General features: G+C 43.3%; 1 protein-coding gene across 1 annotated transcript in view; it reads left to right on the top strand.

The window, feature by feature from the left end:
* The first annotated feature begins 886 nt into the window (after positions 1-886).
* SLC7A7 (solute carrier family 7 member 7) overlaps positions 887-8,936 on the top strand; it is a 29,963-nt gene continuing 21,913 nt past the window's right edge. The window contains exon 1 of the mRNA XM_063454852.1: positions 887-1,117. The gene's annotated coding sequence lies outside the window, so the exon portion shown is untranslated. The remainder of the gene's footprint in view (positions 1,118-8,936) is intronic.

Here is an 8,936-nt window from a genome sequence, read left to right as displayed (position 1 = left end):
AGCGCTTTATAGCTGGAGAGATTATAGCTGTTATTGCTGTCTCACCCAAACACTAGCTGAGACTTAGTGAAGGGCGCCATTACAATATACCCCAAAACGTAGGAAATGACACAAATATCCCCTCATAACTCTCTACCTCCACCTCCTTTAGTCAAAAGGGCACTCTTGTCGCACTCATGGTGCTGAATCGCCACCTGAATTAAAGATTAGCTGGCCAGAGTGACTAGCAGCTTTCAGTGCGAAACTCGGTCACCGGGTGAGTTGGAGTGAGGGCACTCTGGTGGAGGACAGGGAAAAACCCCCCAAAAAGTGTTACTTCAGTTCTTAAGTGAGAATTAGGGTGAAAGTCTCTGCATAGTGACAGAACTGCAAGATATATATATATATATATATATATATATATATATATATATATATATATATATATATATATATATATATATATATATATATATAGATAGATAGATAGATAGATATAGATATAGATATATATATAGTTCTTTGTTCTTTTTCGCATTGCTTAAATACATGTGACTATTTGAGGATTGTAAATGGCAGAGTTGCATTCCTCAGCAGATTGGCAAATAATATAAATGTTCACAGAGCTTAAGCTACTTTTTTACCAATTTGCTGGGCTGGATCCCTAACTGGGGGAGTGTCCTGGTTCCCTGGATGAAATGTGAAGTTATATAGGATCCCCCTGCTCTCTTGTCCTCACCAGGTTCCAGGAAAAGATATAAGGTGTGTAAGTGTTCAGAATCTCAGAGAGTTCCAGGACAGAAGATGGGTTGCATGACTGGGGGTAACAGGAGGAGCCTGCCATCATGTATGGGAATGTCCCCTGCTCTCCAGTGCTCAGTGTTTCCCATCATCTCTGTCTCTTTCTCTCCTCCTGTCCCCTCCTAACTCTCCCCATCCCCCCTGATAAGAAATGCTTTCTCCACAACTCTTAGAATTCGCTGAGTGATCTTGTGTTCTTTCGAAATCCTGCTCTGTACCTTGCCCCCTCCTTCCCTCCCAGTCACTTATTGCCTGTTATATGGGCAGCTCTCATTCTCTTCACTCCTCTCAGCTCCGGATCGCTCCAAGACCGCAGAAGGTTCCTGTCTGCTGACCTGTGAGTGTGCCCTCCTCCCCTCCACTCGTCTCTGACATCCTTCCCCATACCCTATCGAACACTCTGCACCACACAGACACTCACCCAGTCCATTCAGGACTACACTCACCTTCACACAGCTTCACTTCACAGTATTGTCTCCAAATCTCATAGCTTCCACTAACACCATCACACTGTCACACTGAGCCCATCTCACATTGGGTTTACACTACACTAGGTACAGGCAGCATATATCACAGCAGCTACTGTAAACTACAACACCCAGTGGCTCTCAGCCAGCCACGGACTGAACTCAATGAGAGTGTCAGTTTCAGCATTCCCCATGGCTATCTCTAAAACTAACTGTTACTGTCTATCAATCATCTGTATACTAAGTGGAAGGCACATTGCCATACATTGTTAGTGCTGTTACCCAACAGTGTTCATGAATGCAGATTGTTAAATGGAGGAAGATTGATTATAGCTACCGGGGAACGTGTAATGCCAGGTTAATTGTGCATAGTGATTAGTGCAAGGTGCAGTTATTAGTCTATTACTGGGAATCATTACAGGATAACATGTTATGCAGGGATTAGAAGTGCCAGGTAATTAGTAAAGAATGCAGTACAGGGATCACAGATTACAGCTGAGAGTCTCTGGAAATTTTGTTTTCTCACTAGGAGAGCTCTTATCAGGGTACTGCTCGTAAGGCACTGGATTAATCACTAACTTCCTAGAACTCTTCTTGTTTATCATTTACCTGTTTGCAAAGATGCTGGCTCAGGCTATCTTCATTATTAATTAGTTGTAACTTTCTAGATAGTAAGCTCTGTGGGGCAGGTGCTATTTTTTGGTTATTAGAAAAGTTGTATTTCATATATAATGTAAATTGTATGGGGTTTTAGAAGTGATGCTATTTAAAGTTAAAAAATAAAATAAAATATATTGTTAGTACACTAACCAACCAAATACATGTAAAATGCTTAAATGGTCCCTCTTCTCTGGCCCTGGCTCCAGTCCAGAAGCTTTTCCTGGGCTGCTGGTGATAGGCTGAGGGCTTCAGCGGACATTTTCAGTGTATTCATGTCTTGGCTTCATGTCAGCAGATGTGCTTTAGAATTTAGATAGTTTTGTTTCTTTTAAATTGCCTTCTCCATATGTTGGTTTGACTTCCTTTTTTCTATTATCTTTTCGTTAAAGGGACACTCTAAGCACCAAAACCAGTAGGTTTGGAACATAAACCCTGTTCCTTTTGTCTGGGAAGCATGATAATGCTGAATGCTCTTAATGCATGCCTTAGAGATGCATTGGATTCAGTGCCTCTCTATGAGAAGCATTAGGTTAACAGACGAAGGCAAGTGCCATGCATGTACCATAAGTCACCAATGCTTCTGTATTAGAATTTGTATTTTTAATATATATTTGTTTATAATAAACGGGGGCCGGAATTGTAAAACAAAAATCACCACGTTTACATTTAAAATGAATATATTTATTTTGAACTTTTAAAAAATAATTTCAATAGCACCCTCTGCTCCAGTGGCGGATCCAGAGCCTGATCTCGGGAGGGGCACTTGTAGATTATTTAAAGAATTAATCCATGCACAATAACTACTACAGCTCTGTGTAGTGGTTATGGTGCCAGGAGTGCTGGGACCCCCTCCCAGAGTAAGTAGTCAAACAGTTTAAGAACAGTTTGACAACTTACCTGGGATCTGCTAAGATATGGGGCTGTAGTAGGGCATAGGAGGTGCAGTGTGTGGGGTGAGGGGTGTAGTGTGTGTGAAAGGTTCAGTGTATGTGTGTTGGGGGTGTAGTGTGTGAATGTGTAGGGTGTGTGGGGCAATTTGTGTATGGGTCAGTGTGTGTGGGGGGGACAATGTGTGTATGGGGGGCTGTGTATGTGTGTGTGTGTGGCAATATGTGTATGGGGGGCTGTGTATGTGTGTGACAATGTGTGTATGGGGGGCTGTGTGTGTGTCTGGGGGGTCAGTGTGTGTATGGGGGGCAGTGTGTGAATGTGTATGGTATGTGCGGGGGCAGTGTGTGTATGGGGGCAGTGTATGTGTGTGTGGGGGCAGTGTGTATGGGGGGCTGTGTATTTGTGTGTGGGGCAATGTGTGAATGGGGGGCTGTGTTTTGTGGGGGGGCAGTGTGTGTATGGATGGGCAGTGTGCGTGTGTGGGGGCAGTGTGTGTATGGGGGGCAGTGTGTGTGTATGTGGGGGAAGTGTGTGCATGTGGGGGAGGTGTGTGTATGGGGGGCAGTGTATGTGTGTGTGGGGGCATTGTATGTGTGTGTGGGGGGGCAGTGTGTGTATGTGGGGGAAGTGTATATGTGTTTGTGGGGCAGTGTGTGTATGGGGGGCAATGTGTGTAGGGGGAACAGTGTGTGAATGTGTGGTGAGGAGGGTAGGGGGGCTTTTTTATAATAAAAAAAAATAATAATTATGTCTCGATCCCTGGTGGTCCTTGCTGGTCGCAGTGGCCTTGCTGGGCGCAGCTCCAGGGCTAGAGTTCACTCTCGCGAGATCCAGAGCATTGCCGTGGTAACCGCGGCAATGTTCCGTGCTCGCGAGAGAAGGACCCGGAGGAGCTGCAGGCTGAGCTCCCGGGTCCTCTCTCCCTCTGCTGCCGGCTGCCAGCACGGTCGGTGCCTGCGAACTGGGGAGGGAGGAGATCTCTGACCTCCCCTCTGGTTCTTGAAGGCACGTTGCAGGGCTGGCTCTTAGACAGTGCCAGCCCTGCATTAGCCGGCAGGGGAAAGCCTCGGCCTGCCTTGTAATCTCGGGGTGGGGGTGGGGGGAGGGGCAACTGCCCCATTGCCCCCCCAACCCCCTGAATCCGACAGTGCTCTGCCCTTTCCCTCAGAGATGCCCAGCCACATATTTAACACTTCTGATGAAATCTCCAGGGTGAGACGCGTAAATTTGGATTGCTTTTTATATTTATATTTTATATATATATATATCTTGATTATTATAATAAAATTAATCCTTTTAAATCTAAATTTAATCTATTTAGAATTTTTTTTTTGGGCTTCCTTATCAACATTTCCCAGGTGGGGATCATACCCAGGGCTGGTGCAGAGATTTTTGGGTACATATGCAAAGATGCATTTTTCTGCCCCCCCTCTAAAAATAACATATTCACCTATGTGCCTCTTAACCAGCCCCTCTCTCCTCCCTATCCTTTAGTGATCCCCTCCCTTTTCTTTCTGTTACGGCTCCGGGCCCGCTGCATGGCGCAGCGCACGGCCTTGCCGACATTGCGAGCTTTCCAGCTCGCCGGCGAGTCGGGAACTGCTCCTCCGCGTCTTCTGGGCGTTGCGCCCAAATCAAAGATGGTGCTGACCACGTGGTCGCGCACATCACAAGCTCCGCCCCTCGAATTTGTACGGACGTGCGCGTGACATCACAACGTCAATGCACGCGCACGTTCTGAGGTCACCCTCTGACTAATCAGAGCCCAGAGAAGGATATTTAAATCCCTAATTCACTCCAGTGCCTTGCCCTGGCTTTTCCCTGGTTATTCAGAATTCTGGTTCCCCTGACTTGGCTTGTTTAAATGGTATCTGAGTATTTCTGGCTTTCTTGACCTCGGCTTTCCCTTTGACCATTCTCTATCTCTAGTGTATTAGTCCGGCCATTCTAAGGTCCTGTTTACGCTCTGTCCTTCTATATCCTTTATTTTATATGTATATGTTTTGGACCACACTAGCAGTCGTGACACTGTCCCTTAGTGTTCCTCTCCCCTCCCCCCTCTTTTCCCTGTCCCTTGGTGTTTCTCTCCCCTCCCCTCCCTGTCCCTTGGTGCACCCCCCACCCCCTTAGTGGTCACAATCCCCTTCCTGGTGTGCCTCCGACCTCTCTTGTAGTGTTGCCGAGCAAGCAAATCCTCTACAGGAGCTTCAGTTTTCTGTACCTGGCTGGACTGACAGGAAGTGCTCTCTCACTGACAGACACAGACTCACTGATCTGACACACACTCATTCATTGACACACACACACACACTGATAGAAACACAGTGATTGACAGACACTAATAGTCAGACACAGACTCAATGACAAACATACTCTCACTGATTTGACAGACACTCACAAACACACACTGACAGACACACACTCACACTGACAAACACACTCATACACTGACAGACAGACTCATACACTCACATGCACACACATTCATACAATCACTCGCACATACACTTACAGACACACACACTCACAGACAAACAAATACACACACATTCACTTACAGACACACACACTCAAAGACAAACACAGACACACTCACACATACACTTACAGACACACACACACATACACACACACAGTCAAACACATACACACTCACACATACACTTACAGACACACACACACTCATAAACACATACACACACACACTCATAGACAAACATACACACACTCACAAACACACTTATAGACACACACACTCACAGACAAACACACATATACACACACTCACACATACACTTACAGACACACTTTATTATTAATATTAAATGTCCACCCAGCCTCCCTACCTGGAGAGCTGGCGTGGATCTGTCCCTGGGGTCCAGTGGGACTTCAGTGCGGCAGGCGGTAGAGTTCCTGTCAGACTCGGCGAGGGAGCTCTAACCTCTCTGCTCTGCTCCCTCGCGTGCTGTCTACTGATGCCAGAATCTGGAATATGATGTCATATTCCGGCTCCCGCGGCATCAGCAAACATCGCGCGAGGGAACAGAGCAGAGAGGTTAGAGCTCCCTCGCCGCATCTGATTAGAACACAGGCGCCGGGGGTCCAGAAGGTGGCTTGGCAGGAGGGAGCGCTTCCCTTCTGCCGGTCACTGAAATGTTGTGCCCCCAGAGCCGGTGCGCCCTAAGGCGGCCGCATGTGCAGCCTTATGGACGCGCCGGCCCTGATCATACCACCACAGCGCTTTATACTAGAGCAGTTCTATGCTCTAGTTCATGTAAGTAAGATACCAACCTTTTCATATATGCACTGCCACTTTGATAAACATATTGCACTCCTGGATATTCAAATTTTTGTCTTCACATATTCGAGACACAGATAAAGTTTACCACCACTGTAGCTGAAAATATATCCAGTGACTGGGATTGTACCGTCTATGCCCTACACAGCAGAGCTCTTTGTAGCTCTATACCATGTGAGTGAGTTTTTTGCTATAGCACTCTACTTCACATTATTAAAGACATACCATGCATTGTCTTTAAGGATAAGGAAGCCCAAAAATGCATTGTAAAACAGCCAAAGACTTCATAGACTTTAAAAAAAAAAAGTATGTACATATGATTTATATTTGATTTCATTTTTGTACATGATTGTGTTTTAAGGCACGGTTATCTCATTTTTTTTATTTGTCTTCTGCCACATATTATCATTTTTTTGTTTTTAGAGTTGGAATGTACAGTAATAGACCTCCTCCCTGCAGCTTATCTGTTTGGCAACAAAGAGGTATTCCATGGTGGTCTGTGGATTGAAATTACAGTCTGCGGCATCTGAGAAGCAAACTGTATTTAGTTCTCTTTCTGAATGAATCAGTGTGCTGCCGAGATACGACATCAAACCTGGCTGTATTGCTCTGATTTCATACAGAGTGCAAACCATTCTGTGACTGATCGGCCCGTCCAACACATAGCACTCTGCACTCTGCCAATGCTATAATTTTTACCTCTTCTCAGTGCAAGGAAATGGGTTGTTTACTGGTTTGGAGTGAATTTAACATGCAATTGTTTACTATCCCAGCCAATAGGTATTGTATGTGGGCAGTGGCCAGGAAAGATAAATCCTTCATGCTGGCCTCTATTAAGTCCACCCCTAAAGGTACGAGAGATTCCAATGGGTAGTGCCAGTTCTTAAATGCAGGGTGGGGCACAAGTTCCCATTGCCAGGCCCAAAGACTTTTGGCACCATGATCTCCACAATATACAGTAGTGGTTTTGGTGCTTGGTGTGTCCCTTTAATTTTAGATTAATTTTATCATTACATTATGTACTTGAAAGGAAATAAACTAATATATATACAATGTAATAATGTTTTAGTTACAATATAGTTTTGTTGATCCTGTGTCTCAATTGTAACTCAAAACAAAAATGTTGTTTGAAGTTCAGGGAGTGGCAGCACACCCACATGGAAAAGATGAATATATATAATGTATAATGTAAATCTACTTTTTTTTTTTTTACTTTTCATGGGAGGGGGGAGGGGGGGGGGTGCTGGTATCTCATTTAATAATATGCCCTTAGCTCAAAATGTATTAGTGTCAGTGGTGTTAAAGGGACACTCCAGACCCCAAGAGCATTTTAGCTTGCTGAAACGCTTGATGTGCGAAAAGTGGCCTTTTTTTATCATTGGTACTTTTATAAATGAATCTTGCTATACCCCTAGCCTGTAGAGTTTCCCTTTAACTCCCTGCCATTGGACTGTGGAAAGGTAATGCCTCTCCCAGCTCCCACAAAGGCTCTAGGTATAAGATGCAAATATACTGACAGGATGCTGAGCAAACAACTGTGCTGACTGTGTAAAGGCCTGAGGTGGAATTATCCCCACCTTCTGCAGCGATCAGTCAGTGGATGAGATGTCCAGAGAAAAGTAAATACTTTAATAAATAGCTTCAAATGCAAAGTTAATCACAAATAATACAAATAACATCACAATGGCTTTTGCCACTATGGGCTTTTTCACAGTGCTTGTAACTGGCTCTTTACTGTGTGTGTTTTAAATAGCAGGGATTACAGTATACTTTTTAAGGTTTTTATGTTGTTTTCTTTATAAATGATATGGGAAAATTAGAATTATAATAGAGATAGGTTACACACACACACATATATATATATATATATATATATATATATATATATATATATATATACAAAAATAGTAAATCTCTCGCATTCTAGCTCCTTTTCCCCTTAAGTGCCAGGTGCTATAAAGCCAGGGCTCCGTTTATCCATGTATCCATAGAGGTAGCTGCACTCACGGTCTTTCAAAGTCCAATCTTTATTGAGAGGTTAAAATTAAGATCAATGTTTCAGTCCTCCGTTTGGGATTTTCATCAGGATCATCATTCTGATGAAAGTCCCAAACGGAGTACTGAAAAGTTGATCTTTAACCTCTCAATAAAGATTGGACTTTGAAAGACCGTGCGTGCAACTACCTGTATGGATACATATATACAATATAATTGTTTGATAATGACCCTATAGTGTCGAAACATTGATGTTTTTGGACATTTATTAGTAAAAGTTTTGTTCATGATTTGAAGTCCCTTAAGTGCTGCCGATTTATTTTTTATTTTTCCTATTAGTGTGGGTTAACACCTAAGCAGATTGTTGTTTCTATATTTTATTGATGAGTGCTGCAGATATATTTATATATCTGTATATACACAGAATTTAGGAATCTTGATGTTAAACCTATAAATAGAAAAGTGACATAGTGCAATATTGTCTAATGAGCAGAAAACACAAACACTCTGTTTCATTCACGGGTAAAGATAATAAAAGCGCCTTATAGGTGCCTCCATCGATTGTTGTAGAGGGCTAGAGTTTCTCCTTTGGACTTCTCTCTGGACCGGTCTTTTAATTCACCAAAAGCGATTTACCAGAGTTGTCTACCGAAAAAAGGATATTTATTAAACCAACTTTCTATAATTACACAATAGTGTTAAAATAGGGTCGTCCTACGCGTTTTGTATATATATGTTAATGTATGTTGCCATGGTAACCTGTAATTGTATGTCCAGAATCTCAAAGGCAGATCTAAATCTAAAGCAATCTAAAAACTTAATTATATCATGTCAATCCTGTAAAT

This window comes from Pelobates fuscus, chromosome 5 (genome assembly GCF_036172605.1).
Source record: "Pelobates fuscus isolate aPelFus1 chromosome 5, aPelFus1.pri, whole genome shotgun sequence".
NCBI lineage: Eukaryota > Metazoa > Chordata > Amphibia > Anura > Pelobatidae > Pelobates > Pelobates fuscus.
This window is presented reverse-complemented; position numbering and strand designations above follow the sequence as displayed.